This window comes from Rosa rugosa, chromosome 3 (assembly GCF_958449725.1).
Source record: "Rosa rugosa chromosome 3, drRosRugo1.1, whole genome shotgun sequence".
Lineage (NCBI taxonomy): Eukaryota > Viridiplantae > Streptophyta > Magnoliopsida > Rosales > Rosaceae > Rosa > Rosa rugosa.
The window spans coordinates 5,951,573-5,968,297 of NC_084822.1; positions in this window are offsets into that span (position 1 = coordinate 5,951,573).

Genomic DNA, 16,725 nt, shown 5'->3' on the forward strand with positions numbered 1-16,725 from the left:
AAGATGGAAAAAGCCCTTGCGGAGGAGCGTCGACGGCTTGATGAGTTCACGATCTCGGTCAAGAGGCTTGAGCTAGGGGCACAACAAACACAAGGGCAATTGGATGGCATGAACCAAAAAATGCAGAAGAACCACGAAGAGCTGTTGGTCGCAAGCAAACACATCGCTTCAGAAGTCACGACGATTCGCAAAGAAGGATCCAACGTCGCGACCTAGGTGGCCATGCAGAAGGCTGACCTCGATCAGGCCAAAGAGGTTCTACATAAAACACTGGGAGATCCTAGAGCCATTCTAGGCTCTCTAGGTCAGTCCCCCATATCTGGCAAGTACATACCACCAAATGCTCGAGAAAAAGCAAGCGGCGGCAGTACAGCCACATCCGCTACTGCCGCATCAGTCCGAGGTAAAGAGACTACTCTGGCAACGGGTAGGAAGAACAACGCCGCGTCATCAGTCACGCAAGGGACCAGGACTTTGAAAATCAATGAAGGGGCCTTTGTTGATCATAGCCCGTTTCCCCAATATGACAGCGACAGAGTTGAATACATGCACCACGATCCACCTCCAGCAAACCATTATGGTACCGACCGGGTTGAAAGTCCAGCGAAGGTCACCGCAACCACAAAGGGTCAGCCAGCAGTGGGTTTTACGTCGCAGACGTTAACTCGACACAAAATGACCCATGGAGGCGGCATATCTTTGGTTAATCAGGCTTCACATGCGCCACCGCTGATCTGGCCAGTTGACGATACAGTGGTTCACCCACCTCCTCCTGATCCAAGATATATAAGGAGAGATCTCATTGGAGAAGACTATGTTCAGGCTAAGTGGTAGGAACATGAAGACCTTAGCGAAAAGCGCTTGGAGGCTTTAGATAATTTGGTCATGGAAAAGCAACGAGTCTGACAAGACCCGCCCCGAATTTCACCCTGAAATCCGAAGTGGCCCTGCAGGGCCCACCTTAGAAGAAATTCTACCAAAAATTTGGCGGAACTTCCCCTAAAATGGACAACCCAAAACCTGTAGAAAGAGAATTCACACTTCTAAATCACCCATCCTTATGCTCCTGGAGCCACCCTGCTCCCCAAATCAACATTCCCCAACTCGCAAAACACAAAACTCAACTTAACAATACAAATCCCAAAGGTTATCAGAGCAATACTAATTCACAAGGAAATAAAAAAGTAGAGTAAATGATCAAGGGATCCTACAATGCGGAAGTGGTGACAATTATGCCTCAAATGTCATGTACGCCCGACCTCCACTAATTCGCCTGCAAACTGGGCATTTGAAACCGAAGGGCCCAGGGGAAAGTACATAAAAACGTTAGCGTGAGTGGACAAAAATAAATAATTTAATATGAATAAAACAAAATAAAACTTCATACTTTCCCACATTTTTCGATATATAAAATCCGGATGCATGCAACATTTATAGAACACTTAAGAAAATAATCCGAAAAACGTTGAACTCTAGAAAACCGACTAGCCCCGCTAGTCAAAACAACAAAGTAAAAGATTGAAATTTCAATACTCGAAAATATAAGTCCAGCCCCGCTGGTTAAGGAAACTCAGACTAGTCCCCGCTAGTCAAAAATAGTATAAGTAGGGGAAGATGATAGCCATACGAATAAGCCACTCAGGCTTAGTTGGGTGATAGCCTCCCAGGCTAAAGAACTCCCATAACTCCCGTAATATACCCTTACGCCACTAAGTGTAGCGATAGGATACTGGGCTACAGAATTACTGTCACAGAGACAGTAACCTGCGCCACAAAGGCGGAAAGGCTACGGTGATCCCATCACCGCGCCACAAAGGCGGAAAATCAATGCTAGCATGATAAAATCACCCCTCAGTATGGCACAGGGAAACATAACCGAAAATCCAGTAAATCCAAAATACATAAGGCTTCCCCCATCTCTCGTAAAAGAATTTCCAACGACGTGTCCCACACGCCAAGATAATCTCAAGTTCAAAATAAATAGGAGAGAAAATAATAATAAAACATAATCTCCATGAATCGAAACAAAACCAATTCCAAGTTCATCATCAAGGCACTCCCAATGCCAAAGCCGAAAGTCGATAAATAAACAAGAAATATAACTCCATCGAAATCCCATTTCGAAAATCCTTTAAAAGTCTCAAATCGACGAATAGAAATATAATAAAAAAAAGTATAATTCCGGAAATCACCTCGGAAATAAATAATTCGTCAAATAAAAATCATAATCAATTTCTGAAAATCAATTCATATTCTCAAAAACAACTCATAAATCCAAATCCAAGCATAATAAGTTCATATCCGAAACTCATGAAAAATCAATGTCAAATTATAATCCAAGACAAAATATCATGCTCGATAAATAAAACGATAATTAAATAAACCAATAATTTCAAAATAAATGCATGCATCATTTACTTAAAAACAAAAGTCCACTCACAGTACTATTCCGACGATCACGTATACGAGTTCCTTCATCGAGCCAGGGCTCGGTACGACATCCTGTGCACGATTATATTCCGTGAATAATTATTTAACAATTTAATATAATTCCTAAACTCAATTCCTCATAAATTACATCTCCCATTCTCCTCGGATTCAGCCCAAATTATACCACTAATACCAATTCGTTAATTTAAAGGTTCCAAGGCAGAACCGAGAGATATCCGACGGTCGGATTCTCGTAATTCGATAATCGAAACCCTAAACTTCAAAAATTCATAATTAATTCCAAGCTTCTCCAAAAATTACCAAACTTCACATACAAGCTCTACAACATTTATAGAATTTAATGGGCTAAAAACTGGAATTAAAACACTGCCCTACACGCCTCCACGCGCCACCAACAGTGGCGGCGCGTGGGCCCCACGCGCCGGCGGCCACCACCTCCGATGGCCACCAAATTTGGACAGTAGCATCTACTCAACACACCCAACCATTCATTCAACTACAACAAGTTCCAATTTTACCTGAAAGAGCTCCAATTCGGCCGATGAACACAAGCCCAGAAATTTCTCAAGAACCCTAAAATTTCAATTCATCAATTCGACTTCTACACAACAAATCGTGACACAAGGCCATAGGGGGAAATGATCAGTGATGAAAACCGAACCTTCGATGCCAATTTCGTGGCCGGAAACGGAAGAAATCGCCGGAATTCCTCAGCTGCCACCGTCGGGCTTTTGGGCTTCGATCTCCTTTGTCCGGCCAGGACACCGTGACCCACGACCACCGCTGTGTAGGGAAGGGGGAGCCGAGTCGACCGCCATTGAGGGCTCACCGTTTGGTGGCCGGACGGCGTCAAATCGAAGAAGAAAAAGGGAGAGGCCGACGGGGAGAGGAAGGACAGATCGGGAAAGGAGAAAGAGAGAGTTACTGAGTGGGTTTCCGGAAATGGAAACCTACTGTGGTAACTTTCCATATATATACCCAATTTACCATGAACAGTAAATTCTACATTTTTGGCCATAACTCTCGCATACTAAGTCCGATTTTTACGTACCACATATGCACGCGCTCGGTTTAACGTCCTCTACAACTTTCATGAAGAAACTTTTCTCAAATTTTGACCCGAACAAAAAGTCAACTTTTAGGGCCACTAAAAGTACTAAACCGAAAGTAAAAGTGAAAGTAAAGGTCGTTTACCGTCCAAATGACTAGTAAACGGGTGAATTTGGGTTCGGGACGTTACAGAGTCGCTCGCGCCTATGACAAGCGGACGCGGGGAAGGAGTTACAGCGAAGGAGAGTTGGTTTGGAAAGCAGTTCTCCCGCTTGGCGAAAAATTAGATGGTCGCGGCAAATGGACTCCAAGATGGGAAGGCCCGTACATCATCTATAAAATCTTAGAGAAATGAGCTTTTCATCTCAAGGACCTGGATGGAGATGTCCATCATAACCCTATCAATGGGAGATACTTGAAGAAATACTTTCCCAATGTCTGGGACTCGGAGGAGTCGTAGACAGTTTATTCGCATAAGACATGGGGGACAATTCTAGTGTTCCTACACTCGCAAAGCCCATTCATGAAGGCCTGTTTTTTAGGCCCATAATCATTTCTTCGCTATGCCTAGCAACACTAGGGGGCAACACTATACAATACTAAGCCTAAACCCTAAATTTTTACAGCTTTGTATATGAATATTCATGCTATTTTATTTTAAAAAAAAATACTAAGCCCATTTAGCCTAAAAAAAAAAACGTCATAAATACAACTCTTAGGGGGCAATTCTAAGTGTTCCTACACTCGCAAAGCTACTAAGCCGAGTCAGTGGCTCCGGAAACTTTTTCCAGCTTTGCCCTCGCAGGAAAGGCTGAGCTCAAGGGAAGTGTGAGAGCCACCACCGTGACCGCCACCTCCATCGGAAGTAGTCTTCATGTTGCCAAAGATGTCCTCACCATGCACGGGAAACAGTGAAGGGGTTTCAATCTCCTGGTGATCTTCTCCTTTTTGTTCCATGAAAGTTTGTTCTACATTCATGTCAAAGAAAGTAGAACTAGTTCCCCCTCCAGCTAAGATTGAACAATCCCTAGCACTCTTCTCCATGTTCATGGATCCATAACCGCCATAGTTCCCCATCTGCCCGTTAAAAGCAATCATCACACCAGCGGAAGAAGCAGAAGCAGGTGCAGAAGATCCAAAGTTAATATACTGATCCTCATGTTTCCAATTGGTAACATTGTCATCACCAACAAGCCCTGATCTTTGCATGGGCACATGAACATCCGAAGTGGACCTCTTCTTCTGCTTCTCCCGAGCCCTTTGGTTCACGAACCAATAATAGACGTTCTTGAACTCGATCTTGCCGTACCATTTCAGCTGGAGACTGATCCTCTGAATCTGCTCTATAGTTGGGGACCTAACTCCCTTGTTGTAGAAAAACTCCTTGAGGATTCTTATATGATCTGTAGTGGGAATCCACCTAGTCCTGCGAAGCATGTTAGCACTACTCCCGGCTGCTTTGTTACTTCCTCCATCCTCGGTTGGATGCCGGTTTTGTGGTTCCATTGGTGATGGATTGAGAGAATGCGAGAATTGAGGAGTGGTGATGATGAGTAATTAAGAAAGATTGCTGTTAGAAATATTCGAGTTGATGAAATGATTTTTGGATTGGAAATTTGGGTTTATAATGTGGAGGAAGATATAGGCATGCAAATATCCACCCTTGGATGGACGGTCAAAGAGAAGAGTCAAATCGATGTCAGTAAATCGAGATTAGTGATTCCAAATCTCGGAAAAGAATAGATTATTGGCGCGTGGGGAAACCGAACGGTTTTCGAGGAGGTAACTGTTCTATTCACGAGATTATTTTTTCACGACTGTTGTTTTTCAACGAGTGATTAGTGCCTTAAATCTCGGAAAAGAAGGAATTATTGGCGCTAAGAGTTTTGAGTTGGGAGCCAGCAAGTGGATCCAAAAGATACATATTTTCTCAAAATCCTCGCCGCAAGGCTCTTTTTGACGCGGAGCATATTTTAAAAGTTCATATTATTTTCAATATACAACTATGGGGGCCTATATTTGGGGCCTTGCGAGACACAATTATTGGCTTCTCACGGATATTTGGATATCAGGATAAGAAAATATTATTATATTCATAAAGTGGCTTTGCGGCCAAAAGCAGTACATTCATTACAAAGCCAAAAGTGGCTAGAATACAAAACAGGAATCTTCGGATATCTTCTGAATCTTTTCTCAAGTGGAAGCAGCTATGGAATCCAACGTCGGGTTGAGCCGCACCATTATCTCAAGGAGGGGCAGACTTCAGGGAAGGAAAAAGAGGAGTAACGGAGCCCACGCGCCCCCTTTACATGGAAGCGGCAGAGGAATACAACATAGGCTTGGCCAACGCCATTATCCATGAGAAGGGGAGACTCCAGTGAAAGAAAATAGAGCCTCCAAGCCCCCTCAATTGGAAGCAGATATGGAATCCAACGTCGGGTTAAGCCGCGCCATTATCTCCGGGAGGGGCAGAGAGTGAAGGAACCGAATATCAGCTTGAGTCTCTACACCCCCTCTAGCCATGGTAACCACCATTAGTTGGACGTGAAGTATAGGAACAGCCATTCTGTAGCTTGAACCCATTCCTTCAAAGAGTCCATCCCTTCTCATCCCCCCAAGATTCTATCAAGAAGAGAAAGGGGGAGAAGGAGGTGAGAACCAAAGCCCTTCCATCTGGAGGGCACAACACGGGCCGGGTCCAGAAGGAAGGAAACAGAGGAGGAAAGAAGAACCTCAGAGTGGCCGTCCTCCCTTTCTCCGTTTCGCTCCACGTGTGGGATTCTAACAAAGATGATCTAGCATGATCGTGGATCCCACACTCGGAGCCCCCTCGCGTTTCTAAACCAATCTGAAGCCTGGCATTGTTGTTGCAGAATTCCAGAAGGACGAAACAAGGGGTTGCCTAAGATTACGCCATAAGGCCTAACCCAGGCTTAAGATTACGCCATAAAGCCTAAAATTTAGAGGCTAAAGGTCATTTCATGAGGGGAAGATTTGTGAAGAAGGAGAAAAAGAAGCAAGGACTGAAAGGCCATTTCTTGAATATTTCAGAAAAGTTGTTGTGAGTATTCCCTTCCCGAAATACAACTATTTATAGGGACTTCAGGCAAATCCTCACCCTTGGATGAAGCTCAATTTCAAAACCGATGTCAGTAAATCGAGATTAGTGATTCCAAATCTCGGGAAAAAATGGACTAGCAGCATGTGAGGAGCGGTTTTTGAGGAGTTAGCTATTATTAGAGGATTAATAGCATGTGAGGAGACCGAACGGTTTTCAAGGAGGTAACTGTTCTATTCACTAGATTTTTTTTTTTTTCACGACCGTTGTTTTTCAACGAGTGATTAATGCCTTAAATCTCGGAAAAGAAGGACTTAATAGCATGTGAGGAGACCGAACGGTTTTCGAGGGGGCCTACAGAGATTGGCCCTCAAAGCTCAATTTCAAGCAAAGTTCCTCCACGCGGAGGTTCGCCGCAATAGCACTAGCTTCGGCTTGAGTGGCCCGTTCTCTGAGACGGGCCAGGTTGCGGCCCATTTCTTCAGAAGCAGCCAAAGGTTCATCGAGTTGGGCTTCTTCTGCAGCAATCGCATTCTCAACAAAGGCTAAACCGGCATGGAGGTCCTCGATCCGAATTTTGAAGTCGGACCTTTGGATTTGTAGTTCCCGCAGGCAGATGGCTCGCTCATTTAAAATACCGCTGGAGATGTCCATTTCTCGAGAGAAACTATTCAAAGCCTCTTGAGTGTCATGAGCCTGGGTGTTCGCGGCCGATTGACGTCGGCGGGCCCTACCAAGTTCATTCAGCAGATCGTCAATATCACTAAATTGCCACGGAGTCAAAGCCTTCTCCTGGCGAAGATACCTTAGAGATTCCAAGACTCGCGGGAGGATGTCAGTCTCCAATACCCGAGGACCCAGATGTTCGTGAAGCACCATCTTAGCCTCATCCACAACAGAAGGAGGAGTTACCTCTAACACCCTCATCAGTCTCTCGAATCTGGTGGGAGGAGGAGGAGGCGGCGGAGGCGCCACAGGATCACGAACCACCAATGCAAAAGGGTGGACAGCTTCCTCAGTTTCTTCATCTTCAATAGGTTGGTCTGTCCCTTCAGCCGCGGGAGAATCTGGAAACTCAACTCACGGTTCACCATGGGCAAGTGGAGCAGATTCAAGCACAGAGCCCTCAGCTTTGACGGTTGTCTCATTTGTTCGCGAGACTTGGGGGGCACCACCACCGTCAGTATCATTTTCCATCTCTGGGGCGACTGTCCCGCCGATAAGACCAGCAGCGTTTGCAGCCACCTCCTCGGTACAAACAGAATCCTGGTCAGGTTCATAAATGTCAGAGAGCGGGGTTGGATCTAAAGGGAAATGGAAAGTATTGGCCAAACAGTGGCTTACCTCTCGAGCTGTCGGGTCAATATCTGGTACGTGGTCACCAAGAGGAAGAGGCCCCGCCTCATTCACCTCTTGAACCTCTAGTGCCGCGAGAATCTCTGTCGTCATCAGTTCCTCATAAGCGGCAGAAGTCTCAGAGTGGCTTTCCACGCTTTCATCCTCCGAGGAGTCGTCATCAGGGATCGTTATTAGAATGGTAGGACCTTGCAGATGCTCTGTAGATGTGGGAGATGGAAGAGGTGCCACGGGGTTAGTTGATGCTTGAACTAGCGAGAGAGTTGGCTCTTCTGCAGCGGCTGAGGATCCAGCCTCGCTCAGGCGAGAGGGATCAGTGGTCCTCTGACGGACCTGTCAAAAGATACATAATGAAGATCCTGCCCAGATTCTAAAATTTAAATAAAATAAAACAGGGCCAGAGCTTACCAGCCGCATTGACAGAGGCTCGTCATCCTCAAAGTCCTCTTCAGCGATTTGGGCGCGACCGCGTTTGCGAGTATGAGCAACAATTACCTGCACAGAAGAGGAATCACAACTCAGAAAATAGAAGGGGTTTGGAAAGCCAAATGTGCAAAGTCAGAATTAGTCTGGGGCAGTTTACCTCAGCAAGGCTCACATCGTCATCATCAGAGGACTCCCCCTCAGGAGGCTCCTCGGCTACTGCCTTCTGTTTCCCTGCCTGAGTAGAGGCTGCCCTTCTCCGGGTGGTACGCTAAAAATAAAACAAATGCACTTAGCAATAAGGATTGATACTCAAGCCAAGGAAAAGAAATGGTGAGGGAAGTTGGAAACTTACTGATACCCCATGTTCACGAATCTGTATTCCCGGTTGAGCTTGCCGCGAGGGCCTTTGCGGCTGCGGGGGCGGAACAGGTTGCGGCTGCGGGGGCGGAACAGGTTGATGTTGCGGAGGAGCAGGAACAGGAGGCGGAGCCTCGCCAGCATAATATTGTTCAAGGATTTCGCTGTCCACCGCAAAGGGATGTTCCAAGTCGCAGAAAAGGATGGCGAAAAGGTCACGGTTATTCATGGTCCAACAGTTGACAGACACTTCTTTCCACCAATCAGCATAGTCATCATCGACATCGTTGAGGGGGTATAGCGCTCTGACCCAAGGGGGAATCACTATAAAAGTAAACTGACTCTGAAAGGGGGCAGACCCAGGCGGAGCTAATCTCCGCCAAGAGGTGTAGTAATTGGCAGAATCAACCAGAGGCCAGGGTACCAACTGGAATTGACGAGCAAAGTGATTGGGTGCATAAAGTTCGTAAGTTAGTTCATCCGTGGCCAATTGAATGTCGGAGCAAGAAATAGTGCGGCGAAACATCATCATAGCCTCTTTGCGATGACCCGGGTGAGGAAGAAACTCATTTGCCAATATCGCGGGGAATCTTCTATTTACCACCAACTTCACATCCGGCATCTCATCCAGAAGATACAAAAATGAGAAACACTCGGAAAATGCCGGAGATTCATACCTTCCCTCGAGGCAGAGCCACCAGCCCAACAGAACGTCATTTGGAGGCACTGCTGGCACGTCTGGTCGGCAAAAATGGGGGAAATAAGTCTGGAGCCAGAAATCTAGAATCCAGAAGGGGCCTGAGGATTGAACTTCGAATGAATGCATAGCGACTTGATAAAGGGCTCAATAAAGCGAACCCAGAACCGGTTGACCAAGGCCAACGACTGTGCTATTATAAAGAGCAGTGGCCAAAGAGGACCAAGTGCCAGTTGGTTTACCAGCAGAAGTACAGAAAATAAACTTACAGAGCCACCACTCGAGGAAGGCAATTCCCCCGGTTTCGTCATGATGTCCGCGGTAGTAATTTCGCCAAGACGGGTAAGATCTGCTATGAATGCTGCGACCAGTCTGAGTCATCTGCAGCGGGAATTTCTCGTCATCAAATTGGCCTTGAACATACGGTGCCGCGTGGATGGGTAGGCTCGTGATAGCGAGAATATCCAATAAGGAAATACTCATCTGCCCAAAGCGGAAATCAAAAGTGTTGCTGGCGGTGTTCCAGAAGCAAAAGGCCGCGGCGAGAGGAGCGCGATTAAGGCCGCCGGGAATTTGAAGACACAAGTCAATAGCATCCGCAATGCCTACTGCGCGCCAGCGGGCCAAATCTCGGGCACGAACCTCATTGTACCAGGCTACATCAGGAGGTTGGATTGAGGGCCAGAAACCAATTTTGACTCTATGATGTTTCTGGCCCCAACCTCCAAGATCGGCAGGAGACCGGAGAAGAGCCGGGATGGGATGGCGGATGGGAAGCCCATAATAGGCCATAGCATCATCTGGCAAACGATCGCGAGGTGTGGGACCCAGACTCGCTTGACTATCGCCGCCACCAAAGCCCATCAGTCGACTTCTCTCCTCTCCGGTCTGACTTCTACATCGAACACTCATGTTAGTCCGCCAGGTGAATGCGGCTTTCTCAGTGATTTCATCTGCCTGATCGATAACGAATGGTTTCTTGGATGCCATTTCTAGGTCGCAAGGAACACTTCTCCATTACACCTTGATTTATAGCTCAGATATTTTTGGAGATTAATTTATTAGCTGGGCCAGTGAGTGGCCCTAGTTGATAATTAATTATTCATTATTCCATCTTGAGAATCGCATCTAAGGCGACAGTGAAGATATTCCACATTTTCCTACCACCGCAGGGCCAGCATAGTGGCCTGATGTTTTTTAAATAAAACATGATTAAAACCGATACAGTTTTAGATGCTAAAGTTGCAGCAGATATGGTGGTTTCACTTGGTCACACGTCATGATGTCGATAGCCATGATCCAATCATCCTCTTCGGCATAAGACTCGCGAAGGATTAAATGACAGCAAACAGTTTGCTATTTTGCATCTTATTTCGCCAAGTACTATAGGCCTTGATCTAGCCAGGAAAGCGGCTCCAACACCTACATTTGAGAAAATTAACAGAGAACCAACGAACAAGGCAGATACTTGTTGCTAATACACATGGCGAAGCTACCACCAAGGAAGAGAAGGATCCTCATTCGCGATCAAAAGCAGTTTCCTTCGCATGGGGGGCACGCTAAAGTTCTGATCTCCTACAACCTGCCCAAGTTTCGCCAGATCCATGGGGGGCAATAAAGTTGGCAAAGGAAGCGTTAGTTCATGACAAAGGCAATTCAGTAGTGGCATTCAAGCTTTATGGCCTATTTAGAGGCCTATATGGAAATAGTCAAGCCAATACAAGTGGCTTTGGAGCAACAACATTATAAGAGTAGTGTTGATTCAAGACCTCTTCAGTCAAGATGAAGACTTTTGACTTCGAGGTCTGGGGGGCAATGTTTGGACCCAAAATGAGCATTTTGGCCTGATAAGGCACGTCTTGGAGAAATTGAGTCAATGTCAATGGCTCAAGCTATATATTGTCGACAAGTTCGAAATATATATTTAGAGGCTAAATAAAGCCTACTATGGAAGCATGGAAGCATGGAAGCATGAAAAGTCAACTTTAGCACATTTTCCTACTTCGGGTAGGAGAAACCGAGCTAAACAAGGAAGGAGGGGCGGAAGACTAACCAAATGAAATCCAAGTGAGCTAAAACTGTCCAGATTAATTCTAGAAAGCCCAAGGATCATTTCTTATGAAGAGTGCCAGAGCTATTTTTGAGTGGAAAGCCTTCAAACAATCAGTCCAATTTTCTGCAGAAGCAAAACTGGAAAACTGGACCTGTAAGAGGTCCAGCAGCGTTTCCGGCCCAACCACTATACCAAAAGCTCTGAAATTTTACCAGGATGATCTAAACTCATAGTGGAACATTTGTTATGAAGACGTCGCGGTCAAAATCTGAATTCTTGATAGAGATATAGTTGAAGGAATAAAGGAGCCGAAAGTGCTTCCTTATCTCCAAAATTCATCATTCATTATCTCCAATTATGCTTCCTTATCTCCTTATCTCCGAAATTCATCATTCCTTATCTCCAATTATGCTTCCTTTTCTCCAAAACTCATCATTCCTTATCTCTACTATCATTTGTTTAAGAATAAACACTTTGGCATGGTAGCCTATAAATAGAGGTTACAATGAAACACTTCGACACACAATTCATCAACAACAATCTCTAAGATTATCCAAGCCTCTCTAAGAGCAACTCCTCTCCTTCTCTTACCGGTGATCACACTCCAGTCCTAGTCTTCTCAAGAGCCGACTGTCAGTGCCACCAAACCCTCTGTCAATGTGCTTCGGTCCTAGTCTCCTCGGGAGCCGACTGTAGTACCGCGACCACAACGGTTACGGAACCAGCTAAGCAAGGGTAACGCCCTCGCAAACCAGCTAAGCTAAAGTCACGCTTTGGCAAGTTCTTCTCACTTCCTAGTGGTTCTCGCTCTGCTCGATCTACAACATCGAGTATCGATTGTGATTTTGAAGAAGCTCAGCAAAAGTCCTCGCCACGAGGCACAAAGAATCCCACGACGAGGTTGGTGCTCTCCTCGTCCACAATCGCTTGAAAGAAGTCAGGTCAAGGGACACCCCTGACCACCGCACCCGAACGGTGCTGGCACACCCGCGCAAGAAAAGAGACTGTTGACCAGCTCAAGGAAAACTGGAGCCAAACAATTGGAAAAACTGAATCATTGTTTGGTGAAAAATGCAGTTCAAACTCAAATATCAAATAATTGAAAGCTTTGAGAATTTTTTTTTTTTGGTCAGACAATATTAGTAATTAAACATGAATCTGCAAATTTCCAAAGAAGTATCATGAAACGGTGTGAGATAGCAATCCATTACGAACAATTCTTAGGTTCACCCCTAGGGTGAACTAGCATATTCACCCCCATTGTTGATTAACATACTTTTACTTAATAAATTTATAATCCAATGGTCCATATCTTAAATTAGTATTTAAAGATCATCTCTGCAAAAAATCAATCGAATCGGAAATCGTTTAATTATCTAATTGAACCAAACAAATGGATGGTTCTAACAACACTTACTACTATTATCATGAACCGTTCATGTATTTCATAGAAATGAATAACTAAAAGGTCTTCAATTTGATTGATTTTTTACAGAGCTAATCTTTGTATTACGTTGTACAACATGAATGGTTGGATTATAAATTTATTAAGTAAAAGTATGTTAATTGACAATGAGGATGAATATGCTAGTTCACCCTAGGGGTGAACCTAAGAATTGTCCATCCATTACATATGCATGACACAAAATATGGAATCTAAGTTAAAACCTCAGAGCCTTATATAATCATATATGCAAATCACTCAGACCAAGCATGCCGCCGAAGGACTACACAAAGAAGGCACCCGAAACCAAGCAGCTCCAGTAACTTTGATGGAGGTGCCCGAAAGAGTTCCCGAATCGCGGGCTCTAAATCGAGCAGCTCCACAACAATCTCTGATGGCCCCGAAAGAGTACCTGAATCGCAGCCTCTAAAACGTCAGCAACGACGACGGTCTTTGAGGTCGCGAATCAAAATTCTCCAATTGTGGAGTCCTCAAAGAAAGCTTCTGTTGACGGCACCGAAGCGGTGGGTGAGGTATTGAAGCCGAAACCTGCTTCGGATGAAGCGGTGGTTGAGGCGGAGAAAGTTGCTTCCGATGTTGCAAACCTGCAAACACACCACCCTGGAATCCGTAGAGAGATTTGGCTCATGTTGATGACCTTTTGTCAGCTTAAATTATACCTGGGCTTTGGTTTTGTTCTTGCCCTTTAATGGGAATCGTTCACCTTTTAGTCCCCTGTAATCGAAATCGTTCATTTTTCCGACAAGCCAGTTTGCGAACTGAACAAAGCCTAAGAGTTTATTGTTTGAGAATCACATACTAACTTGGGTAAACACATGCCTAAAACACTTGAAAGAAAAGAAAAAAAGAAAAAAGTAGGTAGTATACGTGACTTTCAAGTTCTAAATATTAGTACCTACCGATTTTTTTATTTTATTTTATTTTCTTATGTTATGAGTTTCATTGGTTACTTATTCCAAATGTATGACATTTACTGATGTTTATGGATATGTGGTAGGTTGTCTTATGCTATGAGTTTTTCTGATACCATGTCAAGGTCTAAAGAGTTTTAGATATCACATTGCTATGTGATTTTTTGGTTACCTATTCTAGAGTTATATTATTTAATGTCATGGCTATAAGATAGCAGGCATGACTTCCAAGTTTTAAAAATTTAATGCTACTGGCTTTCTATATTATTATTTTCTTTATGCAATGAATTACCTTAGTTACTTATTCTGAATGTATGGTATTTAGTGATTTCATGACTATGAGGTAGATTGTTTTATTCTATGATTTTTTCCGATTCCTTGTCAAGATCTAAATAGTTTTAGATATCTCATTGCTATGTGATTTATTAGTTACCTATTCTAGAAGTATGCTATTTAATGTCATGGCTATAAGGTATGTTTAATGTCATGGCTATAAGGTAGTAGGCGTGACTTCCAAGTTTTAAAAATTTAATGCCTACTGGCTTTCAATATTATTATTTTCTTTATGCTATGTATTACCTTAGTTACTTATTCCAAATGTATGATATTTAGTGATTTCATGGCTATGAGGTAGATTGTTTTATGCTATGAGGAAAACAAAAGTACATAATTAATTAGATAAAACTGAAAAAGGAAAGAAATCCTATGTGGCGGGTGAGTCATAGGACCGTAATTAACAAAAAATATTTGTGTGGATTGCATCCAATACAGAGAATGAATTTTCAACTTAAAATCAACTTAACTCTTGATTCTTACTATCAATAGTATTATTGTTACGATTAAGATTAGGGATTTTCATTGGTGTATTCGATGAAATGTCATTAAGAATTTAGTTTGTATAGTACTTTGAATTAGTTGCATACCTAACACAAAGATTCATTTGACTATACCATACTTACTATACACATACTAACTTGGGTAAACACCTGACTTTTAGGTGATACTTGAAAAAAAAAAAAATAGTAGGTATTATATGTGACTTTCAAGTTCTAAATATTTAGTACCTACCGGCTTTTTTATTTTATTTTATTTTATTTTCTCATGTTATGAGTTTCATTGGTTACTTATTCCAAATGTATGATATTTATTGATGTTCATGGATATGAGGTAGGTTGTCTTATGCTATGAGTTGTCAAGATCTAAATAGTTTTAGATACCACATTGCTATGTGATTTATTGGTTATTTATTCTAGAGTTATATTATTTAATGTCATGGGTATAAGGTAGCAGGTGTGACTTCCAAGTTCTAAAAATTTAATGCCTACTGGCTTTCTATATTATTATTTTCTTTATGCTATGAATTACCTTAGTTACTTATTCCAAATGTATGGTATTTAGTGATTTCATGACCATGAGGTAGATTGTCCTATGCTATGAGTTCTTCCGATACCTTGTCAAGATCTAAATAGTTTTAGATATCTCCTTGCTATGTGATTTATTAGTTATATATATTCTAGAAGTATGTTATTTAATGTCATGGCTATAAGGTAGGAGGCGTGACTTCCAAGTTTTAAAAATTTAATGTCTACTGGTTTTCTATATTATTATTTTCTTTATGCTATGAATTACCTTAGTTACTTATTCCAAATGTATGATATTTAGTGATTTCATGACTATGAGGTAGATTGTTTTATGCTATGAATTTTTTCCAATACCATGTAAGAGGTCTATAGTTTTAGATACCTCATATAGGTTCCCATTCTAGGTCTATAGTTTATGCTATGTGTTTTATAGGTTCCCATTCTAGAAGTATGTTATTTAATGTCATGGCTATAAGATATGTTTAATGTTTTTTATTGTCGTGGTTATAATGTATGTTTAACGTCATGGCTATAAGGTTGTAGGCGTGACTTTTAAGTTCTAAAAAGTTAATGCCTACTAGTTTTTTAATAAATGTTTTTTATACTATGAGTTTCATTGGATACTCATTCCAAAGGTATGATATTTAAGGATGTTCATAAATATGAGGTAAGTTGTTTTATGTTATGAGTTTTTTCAGTATATAGTTTTACATACTTCATTGCTATGTGATTTATTAGTTACCTATTCTAGAGGTATTTTATTTAATGTCATGGCTATAAGGTATGTTTAATGTTATTTAATAGGATTAAATTATGTTTAGTCCCTGTACTATGACCCTTTTTTCGTTTCAGTCCCTGACATTCTCAATTAATCTGAAAAGTCCCTAACGTCAAAATTTTCGTCTGATTGATCGGAAGCACAAGACTCGTTGACATTCTCAATTACCTATTCTAATCTGTTGGCATGCATATACCTCCCAGGCACAAGTATCGGAAGCACAAGACTCGTCTAGCCAGTGCAGAGTAAGGAAAGAGCTCCCAGCTGAGGGTCCCGATACCCCTCAGGGCGATATCGGGAATCCCAAACGTCCCACACCGAAGGAAATGAAACCAAGCTCCCACAAATCTGCTACATTAAGGTCATCTCCAACAACCCAAAGAGGTAACTGTTTACTATCGCTTTTCATTATCATTATCTTATAATGATACTGACTTAAGCATCAGAGCTTTGAAGGCCGGCACACCCGGTCTTCCCTCTGACCTTTGTTTGTTTTACAGATAAGCGAGACCGATAGCGATAATAGCAGACCAAGACATCCCGTGATTTAGCTGGTTCAGACCCTTTCCTAGACAGCTGAAACATAGACCAAATTTTTTTTCTTAGTTAACAGTTGGTTAAAGAGCAAAGGAATTGTATGTTGAGATTACAGGAGAGAGAAATAAGTTGAAGGTTTTGGTGAGGAGAAAGATGAACTTGGCATTATGGATAGTGGGAAACATGAGAAGAAAATTAAATAAAAGTAAAGATTAATTGAGGTAC